The sequence below is a fragment of the Tenrec ecaudatus genome, chromosome 3, assembly GCF_050624435.1.
Source record: "Tenrec ecaudatus isolate mTenEca1 chromosome 3, mTenEca1.hap1, whole genome shotgun sequence".
Lineage (NCBI taxonomy): Eukaryota > Metazoa > Chordata > Mammalia > Afrosoricida > Tenrecidae > Tenrec > Tenrec ecaudatus.
The window spans coordinates 167,505,754-167,520,599 of NC_134532.1; the positions used below are offsets into that span (position 1 = coordinate 167,505,754).

The 14,846-nt window shown below is 47.8% G+C and overlaps 1 protein-coding gene across 1 annotated transcript in view; it reads right to left on the bottom strand.

Annotated features, from left to right (window-relative positions):
• The window catches only part of CRACD (capping protein inhibiting regulator of actin dynamics), a 154,753-nt gene that overhangs the window by 42,239 nt on the left and 97,668 nt on the right, over positions 1 to 14,846 (bottom strand). The window lies entirely within an intron of this gene.

The following is a 14,846-nucleotide window of genomic DNA, read 5'->3' on the forward strand; positions in this document are numbered from 1 at the left end:
TATGGATGTTATTGTTATCTGCATCAAGGTTTGGCTTCCGAACTTGTACTCCGTCCAAAGACGCCAGCTTTTGGTCTCTCCCCTTCACTCCTCACTGCCTCCTATGAAAATCTTCCCATGAGGGCAGGTGTTTGCAGAGCCTGGGGCTAGTCTTCCGGCCTCAAAATCACCTTTACTAAGTCTCTGCTGCTCCAACTGTGGGGCTACACCCTCTCCCCTAGGCAGGTGCCTCTCGGCGTCACATGCGCACATCCAGCTGTTGGACCATCCCACGGCAACCCAAATTCAGCACGGGCAGGGGTCATCCACAAAACCCACAACTCAAAAGCCCCCTGCCACCCTGTCATGGTCATTTCTTTGTTGACCCTGCCCCCTAAGCTCCGTGCTATATGATTATGGAAGGAGAGAGCTAGCTTGCAAGTGCCACGGAGAGGCAAGGCAACATGGCCTGTCCTTTGGCATTCAGAAATCCCGAAGAACAATTTAGCAGGCCGTGGGTCAGCCTGCAAATCCCGTGCACGCCATCTGCCGCTGTGCTAGCAGAGCTGGGGGGCTGCGCGCCCCATTTCTTGTCAGTCTTCCTGTACGTTAACAAACAACGCAAAAACCAGTTTCCTTCCAGTTGAATCTGCCTCCTGGGGACCCCCGGGTGGGAGGACAGAAAAGCGCTCTCTCTCCCCAGGCACTGTTTGGTTAGCGGTCAAGGATGTGCTCTCTACATCACCCAGGGATCCCTTTCTTTACAAAGTTATCCGAAAACATGGCTGGCGGCTGCTCACCGGGTGCCCCATGCTGGCTGTGACAGGCGACAATTGGCACAGAGCCAACAGACACGTAGTCACTGCATTGCTGCCCACCGCTTGAATGTTTATGGGCCAAGAAGCTGAGTCCGGGGACGGTGACAGAGCAAGTGCTCAGCACAGAGCAGACACCGAGCGCAGGGTGCTGACTCCCAGGTGAGCCTGCACTTCCTGTTTTAATACAGTGCCTGACACATTTGCAATACACCAGCAACAAAACAGCCTGACTGCTGGCTCTTGGGTCACGATGATAAGACAGTAGCACCAAGGACAAGCAAGAGTCCTGGTTCGCCCACAGTGGCAAATCTTGTACGAAAGATAGTAAACCAGTTTGACCCCTTCAATGTCAACTCCATTGACCATCAAATGAGAGGCTGGCATCACTGCATCTTCTCATATTACCATAATCTTGACGTTTTTTTAATGGATGAACGCAGCATTATGACCTTTAAGTACAGATGGTTGAAGGGGAGGCAGGTCCTCATTTCACAAAGAACCTCACATCCATCCACCTTTACGTTGTTCCCGCCCCCCACCTCAACATTCTTTACCCACATTAATGAGACCACACCTGGGTTACTCTAAGGCATAGTAAGGGCAACTGGTTTTAGGTGCCTGGTGGCACAAACCGTTCGTGCTCCACCTACTAACCTAAAGTTTGATGGTTCGAACCCATTCAGCGGCATCCCGGGCCCAGTGACTGCAGCCAAGGAGACTCTTTGAGCAGCTGTATGTCTCAAACCAGGGAACCCGGGATCAGAACGGGCTTGTTGGCCTGAGGTTTGCTTTTGGCTTTTTACATCTGGAATGGTGTTGGAGGCTTTGTAGGACAAGATGCACGAAGAAGAATGGAGGAGGGGAAATGAGGAGGCAGAGATGGAGGAAGAAGAGGAAAACTCCTTGACTTTTGCCTAAGACCATGGGAAATGGGAGCCGCCATGCTGAAGAGCTGCTTCTGGTGTCTGATGCTTACTCAGGCTCTGTCCCCACTGCCACCAGCTCAGGAGACATGTGACTCAACTCCAGATCCCCCTCACAGGAGGCCAGACTTCTAATAAAATCCACTGTCATGGGGTCAGGCCCAACTCAAGATCCCATAGGCCAGGGTAGAACTAGCCCAGAGGGCCCAGGCCGCAGTCTTTCCAGAAGCGGGCTTGCACATGCTTCTGGGGGGCGGGGTGTCAGGGAAGTCCAACCACCGCCTTCATTAGCAGCCAAGAGTTTAAGGGGCCGCCGGCTCTCTCAAGGCTTCTAATAGGCTGAGTGAGTTCTAAGGAAAGGCATAGATACTCCTGTTAATCCGAATATCAATCTGGGGTGGCTTAGAGAGCCCTGCCTATCTCGCTCTTATAAAATCTAAGTTCTTGATCTGAGTCATTACGGGTTTGGAAATGCTGCAGGGAAGGACACTTGGGCTTCTCCGTCCTTCTCCCCTCCCCTAGTCCGACGGACTGACAGTTGGGATTCTCGACGAGGCTCCTTGAAGTGGCTTCAGAACAAACGCTGTGTCCGAGGCTTACCAAAATACAGACAGCTTTGAAGGGCCCATCTCTGTGTCCAGGTGTGAAAGACCTCAGGAAACTCACCCGAGGGCTTGGATGGGTTATCCTATTCCATGGCTACAGATACATCATTATGTGAATTACCTTGCCAACAGCAATATGAAATTCACTTTGTCTTTTAACCTTTCCAAAAAACAAACCAAATTCACTGCCATTGAGTCGATCCTGACCCACAGCGATCCTATAGGACAGGGTCGACTTGCCTCTATGGGGCTTTGCTCAGTGAAACTTTCATTATTGGAATTTTAACCAATATCAGGCATAAAGAAACCTCAGATACATAGGAGGAAGAGCTTTTGTTTGCCTAGACCCTTTGAGAGGTCAAGGTGACCCATGCATCTCTGACCTGGGCAAGCCAGAGACTTCTGGAAGCTCAAAGGACTTGTGTGTGTGTGTGTGTGTGTGTGTGTGTGTGTGTGTGTGTGTAGGAGCCCTGGAGGTGCAGTGGTTAAGCATCGGGCTGCCAAATGCAAGGAGGCTCAGAAGTTTGAAACCATTAGCCTCTTAGCAGGAGAAAGATGGGCTTTCTGTTACTGTAACAAATATCAGTCTTGGAAATCCACAGGGGGCAGTTCTACCCTGTCCTATGAGTCGGAATCAACTAGATCGCAGTGAGCTGTGTGCATGTGCGTGTAAAAATAGACATAATAAAATCCCACGCCACTTCAACAATTTCTTCATGTGCAATTCAGTGCCATTCATTAGATTCTTCAAGTTGTGCCAGCTTTCTAGATCACCTATTCCAAACGATTTTCACCATAATTAACACAAACTCACCGACTCAGCAAGGGTCCCACTTATCCTTTCAAGCTGCTGGTGCTGGTTTGATCCAAAGACTGATCTTTTCAAGACCGTGCTGCATCATGCAGACGTTCCTTTCTACGTAGACCCACCTGTTACTCGGCTCAAAGGTGACTCAAAGGGGTAGTTTCAGTTCAAGGTTTAAAGTTTTCCTCAGGGGAATAGTTTATATATAAAAACGCGTTGCTCAGTCAATAATTAAGGCACAGATTATTTATGACATTGGTTACATCCACCACGTGTCAGCACCCTTCCGTTTTCCTCTCGGGTTCCGATTCCCATTACTGTCCCGTCTCGTTCAGCCTTCTCATCTTGGGTTTTGGGCAAAGGTTGTCCTTCCAGCCTATACAGTTGATTGTTCTGTGGACACATTCTTTCTGGGCGTTAGTGGTTGTTGTATAAGCCCATCTATTGATTGGCGGGAAGGTGGTCCCATGGAGTGTCGTCTATTTCAGATTAGAAAGTGGTCTTAAGGAGCTCGTCTCGAGAGTTCTACCAGTCTCTTTTCGACAAGTTAATCTGTTTGGTCTTTTTAGTTGGAATTTTGCTTTACTTTTAAAAAAACCCATTCTAACCAGACCTTCTCTGGTGGTCCTGGTCAGAGTGGTTGGTAGTGGTAGTCGGGCACCATCTAGGCCTTCTGGTCTCAGGTTAAAGGATGTTGTGGTTCATGCTCTGGCCCTATTGGCTCCTGGCATCTTCCATTTCCGTCCTTTCCCTTTGCTTCAAGTACCTGCACGAATCTTAAAGTAGGCAAAGCTCTGAAACCTTCCGTGGCTCCCTTTTGCCAAAATCCAATTAGCTGCAATGGTTGCTTGGCACATAAAAGGCTCGCTCTTCAGGAAAGGGCCCTAAATGGATTTTCTATCAACTGGTCATGCAGTGTAGGGATTTATTGCTGTGACTCAAACCAGAGTATCTCAATCTGAAACCTGGTTCTACCACTTACTACCATGTGAGTTTGCACATACAAGTCACTTAGCTGCTAGGCCCTCCACTTTCCTTATCTGTAAAATGGGGAAGATGATAGACTCTCTACCCCATTGAGAGGAGGCTGGTGGTACAGTGGTTGAAGTGCTTGGCTGCTAACCAGTGACCTGAACCCATTTTCTCTGCATGACTTCTTTCTCCTACAGAGAAACTCTACTAATGGTTTAGAAAATGAAGATGGCAACATATATATATATATATGTTGCCATCTTCATATATATATATATATATATATATATATATATATATATATACACACACACACATGCTGGATACAACTGATATGTGGAGTGTTATAAGAGCTGTTAAGAGCCCCCAATAAAATGATTCAAAAACAAAAGCATGCAGGGAATTTTACTGTGTTCTTTGGGGCCAATTCTAAGGCAATGGATTTGGCTTCATTCCATAGAACTGTTGTTAGGATTAAAAGAGTCTTGACATGCAAAACACCTTTAATAGTGTAAGTGCTTACACAAGAGTTCCTCCTACTACTTATCAAATGCTACTCTGCTTCAAGCACTCTTTGAGGCAAATCCAACCACTCATCGTTCCCCAAATACTCTCACTGGGCTCTATCTTTGCTTCGCTTCTTCCTCTTCATGACTGTTCAAGGCCAATCTCTTAGTTCAGGTCCTACCCAGCCTTCAAGTCCCAGTCAAAACTAACCAACCCCACACAGTTTTTCCTGGTTCCCTGGAAGAACGAGGACTTTCCTCCATTGGAACCCACTTGCCCACTTCTCTGGCTGCGAGGCTAGGGTTACTGAAATCATGTCTTAGATGAGAGGGGCAGGAGAAGCGCTTTGCATATTGCAGAGTGCTGCACACACACGATGATGTTGCTGTTCATGGTGTCGTCTTATCTCCATCACTTTCCTGTAAGTTCGAAGAGGGCAGAGATTGCATCGATTCTCTTTGTTTATCCCACAATGTTTAATACCAGGGATTTCCAAACTGGGAAACACCACCACTTTGGGGCGGGGGGCGGGGCACAAAAGCAGAAACTTACATTTTTAATCCTGAATTATAAGCTACTCTATGAAAGTTTTTAGTTGCTAGGAGAGTGCTGAGTAATTTTTTTAAATTATTCTGAAAAGGGTAGAGTAGGCCAAATAAGTTTGGGAACCTATCTTGAGACAATGAAATTTTTGTGCAAAGTTATTCGGTGGAAGCTGTAGAATGAGTTAACTTTATGGATCGGTTTCTTTTAGAGAGGTCACTGTGTTAGGCTGGGTTCTCTGTGGTTGTTGTTAGGGGCTATCGAGTCAGTTACAACCTGTAACCCCGTGTGCAACAGAATGAAACACTGCACTGACCGGCACCACCCCTTACAGTTGTTCCTGTGCCTGAACCCGTTGATGAAGCCACTGCATCAATTCATCCCATCAAGGGCCTTTCTCTTTTTCACCACCGCTCCACTTTAGCAAGCATGATGTCCTTCTCCAGGGGCTGGTCTCTCCTGACAATACGTCCAAAGGCTGACCATCCTTGCCTCTATGGAGCACTTCTTCCAAGACCGATCAGCTTGCCCTTTCAGCAGTCCAAGATACTGTCAATATTCTTCTCCAGTGTCACAATTCTAATGCATTGATTTTACCTTAGTCTTCCTTATTCAATGTCCAACTGACACATGCGGATGAGGCAATGGAAAACACCATGGCTTGGGTCAGGCACAGCTTAGTCCTCAATGTCATATAGTTGCTCTTATGTCAGTTTGGCTAGACTAGAGAAACGATTCCAGGGAGACTCAGATGTGTGTAAGAAAGAGGTTTATATACAAGAGCAATTGAATATTGAAAAACATCCCAGCCCAGTCAAGATCAAGTCCATAAGATTGACAGGCTAAACTCCACCCCATTCACTCTTAATCCTCTCAAATTGACAACAGATTATATAACTACCATACTCTTCAGTACCCTAACAAGGTCATGTGCAGCAGACTTACCTAATGCAACACATCTTTTGATCTCTTGACTACTTCCATGAGCATTGATTACGGATCCAAGCAAGTCAAAATCCTTGATCACTTCCATCTTTTCTCCATTGATCATGATGTTACCTATTGGTCCAGGTGTGAGGATTTTGGTCTTCTTTACATTAGTCATAATCCATATTTAAGGATTAAATCCTTGGTTTTCCTCAGCAAGTGCCTCAAGTCTTCCTCACTTTTAGCAAGAAAGGTTGTGTCACCTGCATATCACAGGTATTTAGGAAGTTTTCCTCCAGTCCGGATGCCACATTCTTCTTCAAAGAAACCAGAGTCTCTGATAATTTGTTCAGCATACAGAATGAAAAATATGGTGAGAGGAACCAACCCTGAAACAGACTCTTACTGATTTTAAATCAGGCAGTATTCTCTTGTTCAAACTGCCTTGTGATCCATGTACAAGTTCCTCATGAGCACAGTGAAGTACTCTAGAATTCCCGTTCTTCTCCGGGTTATTATGGTCCACATAGTCCAATGCATTTGCATAGTCAATGAAACACTAATAAACATCTTTCTGGTAGTGTATGCTTTGAGCCAAGATCCATCTGACTTCAGCAGATTTATCCCTTGTTCTATGTCCTTCTCAGTTTCCAGCCCAAATCTCTGGCAGTTCTATAGTTTAAGTTGGATAATCTTCCTTTAAAATGGGCACAAAAATGGATCCCGTCAAGTTAGTTGGCCAAGCAGCTGTCTTTCAAATTTCCCAGCAGAGACAAGCAAGTGCCTCCAGAGCTTCCTCAGTTTACTGAAACATTCCAACCGGTTTCCCATCAATCCACAGAGCCTTGTTTTTGGCTAATGCATTCAGTGTCGCTTGAAATTATTCCTTCGGTACCATTGGTTCTGGCTCTGCTGCTACCTCCTGAAATTGTTTCCTGGTGACTAGTTGTTTTTGGTGCAGTGACTCTGTGTTCTTCACATCTTTTCCGATGCTTCCTGTATCTTCTGCTATTTTGCACACAGACTCTTAAGATTGCAACTCAAGGCTTGGTTTGTTTCTCGCGTTCTTTCCGTGTCAGGCACGCTGTGCGCTATCCTTTTCGTTTTCTAACCTAGGTCTTTGCACATTTCATGATCATATTTGGATTTTTCTTTTGGGACTGTCCTTGGAATTTTTCTATTTTAGCTCTGACTTTATCCGATTTCAAAGAAATCCAATCAACATAATTATTATTCAAATTTATGCACAAATCACCAAAGATAGTGATGAAGAAATAGAAGATTTCTACGAATGACTTCAGTCAAACTGATCAAACATGCAATTGATAATTATTGATAATTATCAATGATGAATTGATAGCTGTTGGCGAGTGGAATGGAAAAGTTGGAAACAAGAAGGAAGGAGCAGCAGTTGGAAAATGTGGACCTGGTGATAGAAATGAAGCTGGAGATCGTGGCAGAATTTTGCAAAACCAATGACTTCTTCCAGCAAATACCTTTTCTCAACAACACAACACAACACATGCACGTCCCCAGATGTAGGACACAGAAATCAATGTGACTACATCTGTGGGGGAGACACGATGGAGATGCTCTACATAGGCAGCTACAACCAGACCAGGGCTATTGTGGAACAGACTCACATCATGGGCTCGTATATGAGTTCAGGGTAAAGCTGAAGAAAAATACAACAAATCAACAAGAGTCCAAATACGACCTTGAGTCACGCCCCCCTGAATTTCAAGAACATCTCGTGAACAGCTTTGACGCACTGAACAGTGATGGACATCAAGCTCACCAGTCATGAAGCAAGCAAAACATCCTTCAAAAGGCTGGAGAGAGAACAGATCAGAGCGGATGTCAGAAGAGACTGTGGAACGTGCCCTTAGTGGTCGAGCAGCTGTGGCAAATGGCTGAAATGGCCGGAAGGGTGAAGTCAAGGAGCTGGGTTCCCCACGAAGAGAAGCCAGTGATGCTTGTATGTGTATGTGTAAGGAAAGAGATCGACATCCAGACATGGCTGACACTGTTGTAGAAGTAGGTAAGTCCGGTCCAGTTCAGGTCCGTAGGTCAGATATAAGCTCGATGCTTCTCCTGACTCAAGTAGCTGTGGAAGCTGATGGAGAGGATTCAGGATGCTGAAGCAGGAGGGCCCCAGGGTGGTAAATGCAAAGGCAAATGACTCCAAAGTCGGTCAACCACTGGATGGCTCTGGGGATCGGCAGGCAGCAGGTGACACAATAGGAGACTGACGAAGCAGAGGCAGCAGAAGCCGAGGGGGCAAGTGAGAGCTTGGCTCTGCTCAGGTCTCTCTTATACAACAGGCCAACAGGCGGTGTCCTCACACGGTGACCGGATGGATAGGTCAGGCTCCACCCCTACGCCCCCGCAATCATCTCCGTGGCAAAGAAGACGGGCTGCCGTGCGTAAGGCTTTAGACGGCGAGGCAGGAATCTCCTGAGATGGGTATTCCTCAGTTAGGGCAGGCCTGTGTAAGGAACTATGGTGGGAAATCTGAGAGGTCAATGGCGGCGCAGATCAGCAGGCCATCAGGGTCTACAAAGGTTTCTTCCTGGTCTTCCTTTCAAGTCAGGAACTTCTTCTTTCTATTTCTTTCTAGTTCAAATGTCTTCTCTCTCCCCTGGAATGCCTAGGCGGTCCATATGGTTAGTGTGCTCCAGCTTAGTTCGAGGTCCCTTGGGAAAAAAGATCTGCGCGTCTACCATGAGCCGTGGAAAGCCCTGTGGAACGCCCTACAGGAGTCTAAACCAAACAACGGTGAGGTGCCTTCTAGTCAGTTCTGACTCATAGCGACCCGAAGCACAGCAGAGCGCAACTCCGCCAGGTCCCGGCGATCCTCACAATTGTTACGGTTGAGCCCCTTGTCACAGACGCTGTGTCAAGCCATCTCATCAAGGGCCGACTTCTGTTTTGCTGACTCTCTGCTTTACCAAGCACGGTGGCCTTGTCTCTCCTGATAACATGCCCGAAGTAGGTCAAGTCAACTCTCCGGCATGCTCTCTTCTGAGCCGCTTTCTGGCTGTCCCTCTGCCAAGACAGATTGACTGTTCTCCTGGGTAGGCCTTAGTCACGTTGCTCCACTCTTCACCGCTGTGCATTCAGGGCCAAGCAGCGCAGGGAAGGGTCACGGGGCGCCGCCTTGACTTCAAGTTCTGTTCCGTCTGCAAGAGTGTCTGCGCAGGGACGAGTGTGAAGGACCAATGGAGAGCAAGGGCACACCTGCTAGGGGAGGGGGAGCATTTCTGGGAAAATTTTCTGCTTTGACAAAAAGGGCACAGTTCCAGGTGGCTCCTTTTCTGTGCCTGGCCTTTGTCATCTGCCTGTGGCACCTAGAACTGTGGTAGCTGTCTGGTGACGATGATGAGGCAGGCCCGATGACAAAAGCCCACCACCCCAGGAAACTCGAGAAGAGGGGGAACCGGCTGGATCTGGATGCTTCCCCCGGCTGTTTTAGGAATCAATCCCCCAGACTCCCGGGTCATCGGACACCATATTTAATGACTGCTGATGAAGCTGGTCATGTGGGTTTTCCGTTAAAACGGAACCGTCCTACCGAATACGGCCTTCTCGCTACTCCTCCAGCCAGCGGCCATACACTGTGAGCCACGGACATCATCTGACCTTGGCGTGTGAGCCAGCAGAGGGATTCTACCCGTCCGTAAAAGGAGAAGGCTTTACACAGCTGCCCAGTTAACACGCACCGGAGCCCGCCCCTCCTACCCCATTTCCCTGTGTCTTTCTTGGCCCAGTGTCATGTAATTTGAGACCGTGCATATTGGGTAATTACTATGGTAATGATTGAGGGATTCACTTCAGAAATAAGGAAACATAATTATAGTCACATTTCAGCTCGTTTCCATGACAACAGGGGCAACAGCAATTGATCAGCTGTTCTCTTCCCAAACAGATCTTTCAAATGCAATGCTAAAACAGGGATGCGGGGTCCTCACCAAACAGGATACTGGAGTCAATGACCCTCCGTGTGGCCTCTCTGACTTGAGGGGTCCACTAAGGCCGGGGCACTCAGTGGCGGCAGAGTCCTTCCTGACTGTACAGTCATGGGCACCGTGGAAACAGCTTATGCTAACTCGGAAAATTCAAGCAAAGGGAAGCGTTTGGAGGTTCAAAACCCAGAGCATAAAACTTTACAAAAAGGACCATCTACTCCAGCCTCTTGGCTCACCCCGCCATCTTTGTCACAGGAGACCGGCCACTGTCCAGTCTGTCCCTAGACCTCTGGAGGGAAGAGGAGAGGACTCCACAGCTCCCTCGCCATGTCTTCATTTGTCCCCACTTACAGAAGAGAAAGCTCTTTCCAGCTGTCGTGGTTTGCAGGGACCCCACTTCCCAGGTAACTGCTATTGGTTGCCAGGGTGGAGAGTAGAATTGTGCTCCGGAGAGCCTTCAAGAAGCAGACCGCCAGGCCTGTCTACTGAGACCACTGTCAAAAACCAAACTCACTGCCATCGAGTCAGTACTGACTCATGGCGACCCCCCGGGGGCTTCCGAGACTGTGACTGTTATGGACGTGGTAAGCTCAGTCTTGCTCCTCTGCAGCTGCTGGCTTTGAACTGCCAACCATGCAGATCACAGCCCACGGTGTAACCATTACACCACCAGGGCTCCCTCTGGATGCATTCAAACTGCCAGTCAGTCATCCAGTGCTTAATCAAGTGTGCGCGTGTGTGCGCGTGCACACACGTGCGCCATGCAAGGACTCCTAGCTATCGTTCCTCCATTTCCTCTGGCTTATGCTCTGGAAAGAGAAAGGGGGCCTCCACGCCCTCTTGATCTGTCACAATACTAGCTCTGCTGTAAAGGGCTTGATAGTGAATGGTCACTTCCAGGGACCCTGGGAGGTAGTTTATCTACTTAGCAGACAGAAGGGCTGCCTGGGTTCACCAGACGATGCCGACCCCCCTCATCTCTCATAATTATCGCGGATTCGGCAACCTTCTCCTCTTCGACATTCCCTTAGCCTGGAATCGCCGTTCCTTTTCCCGCTTGGGCCCTAATTCCCATTCATTGAATGTCTTTGCACCTCTTTTCTATTCCTCCTTCAATCCCAATACTTCCTAGGTTTCTATCGATGGAGAACTAAGGGTCAAGTGGGCTTTTTTGAGCTTCATGTTTTTCTGAAAAGCAGAGCGATCAAGTGACCTAGCCACACAGTGGTGAGCAAGGAACCAGCGCCACTGGCATCTCATTGATGAAATGCTGTCGCATTACACTGACCGAGCCAATCAGATGATTTTGCTTTACGGCCAGTCGGTGGGTCAGTGATCCTCTTGACCATGGTGGGGAGCTGGAGGATGCATTCAATGAAGATTGACTTGAATCTGTGGGATGGGTCAATGTGACAGAAAGGGAAATATTTGTGCATTCTTTTCTTAAATGAATAAATACTGAATGCTCACCATGCACCAAACCCATATGAAAAGCTAGTGGCCATCACGTCACTTTCAAATAACAGTGACTGTGTGGCATAGCCCACAGGGGTTTTCGGCTGTCATCTTTGAGAAGTAGATTGTCAGGCGTCTTCTTTTGGTGATATCCCTGGGCAGGTTCGAACCTCCCACCTTTTGGCTAGTAGATGGGAGCTTAACCATGTGAGCTGGATAGGGTTTCCTACTGTAACCCTTCATGGGATTAGAAAGCCTTGCCTTTCTCCGGCAGAGCCGCTGGTAGTTTCAAACTGCTGGTCGTGCGATCATGGCCGACTGCATCACCAGTTACAGTCTCGGAGGCAAACAGGGCCGCTATGAGTTGTATCGACTCCATGGCAGCGAGAAGGATGCCTGGGCCTGTGCTAGAGCCAGGAAACGCAGGGAACAGCCACCCGCCCAGCCTGGTCCTCGTGGAAAGGAAAAGGCAGGGGCACCTGTGAGCACAGAGGCAGGGGCCTCTGATCTAGGCTGGTCAAGAGAGGAGGTCAGAGAGAGCTGGCTGAGGACGAGGCCTTTCTGTGGAAAACGAAGGACAAGTAAACGGGAAATGAGGTCGATGAAGGAGGCGAAGATGGGAGACAGGGTTGTTTTAGTCAAAGGGATGGCCATGGGCTTCTTAGACTAGCAACACTGTGAACTCTGAGCCTTAATTTCTCCCTCTGTAAAGGGAAGGTACTGGACCAGGAGTAAAAGTGACTCTAAACCGTTAACACTCGTGTGTGTGTACCGACTGCACAGGGGTATTCATATCTGTTATTAATATCTGCAGATATCTGTTAAAAAGGCGATTCTCTCCTCCCTTGCGTTGTCATGGTAGCCTCGTGGCAAATCATTTGACCATAAATGTAAGGGTTGATATCAAGATTCTCAAATGAGGGGACTTCAAATTATTGATGGAAAAATGAAATTATAATTTCATAGTTTTTCCATGAATTTTTTTGAAGTCCCCTCATGAGTTCAGAGTAGAGTTTATATTGGCTGGTGGTGAGGGTGGTGGTGGTGAGGGTGCTGACCATGCAGGGAGGAGGGAGCCCACAAGGTCAACCATCGGCAAACATTTGAAGTAGGCACTTTCCCATGAGACGGGACTCTTTTTCCTGTTTCCTCCCTCCCATGGGGGTGGCGCCTGCCCACTGCCCTCACCACCCACACTGCCATGCTCCCCCCTCCCCAATGACCTGCTCTTCTCAGCACAGTTGTCCTTTTTCAAAATGATCCCTTCATCTGTTCCACCCCACCTCCTCCTTCCGATGCTGAGGTCTTTGCGGAGTTAAGTAATCCCCTATCCACCCCTAACATGAATCTATGACATCAGCCAGATCTGACATCACCGCTGCATTTCTTCCTTCATTCCTGCCTTCTTCCTCTTCTACTTCTCTGTAGTACCATTGCCCGCCGTGATCCTGGAGACCAGGATCCTGAGCCCAGCAGCTCATTCCTTCAAGGTGCTTGGTTATGGCTAAGGCTCTCTCCCAGCTTCCTTCCTTCATTCCTTTCTTAGAAACATCTTTGTTGATATAATTCACTGGTCTTAAAACAGACTCTTTTAAGTTGCACATTTCATTGACCTTCGCAGTATTTACAGAGATAGGCGACCTTCACCATGGTTTAAATGTAAAATATTTTTATCACCTCCCACCCATTACTGGTAATTCCTCACCACTCCCCTTCCCCAGGCCCCTGACAATCACTAATCAGTCAATCTCTATAGATTTGCCTTTTGTGGCTTTTTTCCCCATATAAAATGGAATCATTTCTACTCCCCAATGATAGCCCATTGTATCAAAGGGGGTTACCACTTTTACTTATCTATCCGTCAGCCAATGGGTTGGTGGTTTTCACTCTGGGGGCGGTAACGAGGAATGCTGCTACGAGAACTGGTGCCCAAGTATTTGTGCAGATGCCTGTTTTCACTTGCCACGGGAAATACCGAGAAGGAGCATTAGTGGGCCCACGGGTCACTCTGTGGTTAACATTATGAGGAATTGCAAACTGTTTTCCAAACCAGCCGCACCATTCTCCACGCCCCCAGCCATGTGCGCCGGTCTCAATTTCCCCACTTGCCGTTTTTGTTGCAGCCTTCCCAGTGGGCAAGAGGCTAGGCATGTGAATCTGCTGCACAAGACCTCTTTAGAGTGCTGAAAACAAAGATGTGGCTTTGAGGACGATGGTGCGCCTGACCCAAGCCGTGGTATTCTACATGGCCTCCTATGCGCGTGAAAGCTGGACATCGAATAAGGATGGCCGGAGAAGAAGAGAGAGATGCTCTTGAATTGTAGTGCTTGAAAAATCCGGAAAATACCATGGACTGCCAAAAGTCCGTCTTGGAAGAATTACAGCCAGAATGCACCTGAAGGACTTCATCTCACAGACTTTGGACCCGTTGTCAGCAGAGACCGGTCCCTGGAGAACACCGGGCCTGGTCAAGTTGAGGGGCAGCGAAAAAGAGGGAGCTCCTTGAAGAGAGGGACAGACAGAATGGCTGCAACCCTGGGCTCCAACGCAGCGACAGCTGGGAGGATGGGGCAGGACGCATAGTGTGTTCCGTGGGACCCAGGGCGCTAGGACGTGGAGCTAACTCAACGCACCTAACCACAAAAACCGATGACCAGTCATGTAGAGCAAGCCTTTTTTCATGAGCTGATTGGTCTTTTGTATATCTTGTTTGGGGAAATGTCTACTGAAAGCTTTTGTTTATTGAATTTTTTTGTCTTTTCATTATAGAATTTTAAGAGCTCTTTGATATATTTTGGGTACAAGTCTCTTGTCAGCTATGCGACTGGCAAATGTTTTCTCTCATTGAGTCGGCTGTCTTTTCACTTTTTGATTGTTTTTGTGACACAAAAGCTTCTACTTTTGATGTAGATCAGTTTATCTCATCCCCCTCACCCCCGCCTGCCCCGCTTGTCACCTATGCATGTGGTTCCTGAGACACCACTGCCTGATCTGTGCTCACTAACCTAGGCCACTGCCTGATCTGTGCTCACAGAGAGCTTTATTTCTTCTCTTTCTTCTAAGGGTCTTACAGCTGTAGCTGTCATATTTAAAATGGATCCATCTTGAGTTCATTTTGTGTATGGTGTCAGGAAGTGATCTCACTTCGTTCTTTTTGCATGCAGCCACCAGCAATATCACATCTGTTAAAGTGGCGATTCTCACCTCCACTGAGTTGTCATGGTAGTCGCATGGCAAACCAATTGACCATACATGTAAGGACTGATGTCTAGACTCTCCATTGTAGTCTATTAACTGGTAGCTCTAACATTGTGCTAGTATCGCACTGTTTTTTTTTTGACAAG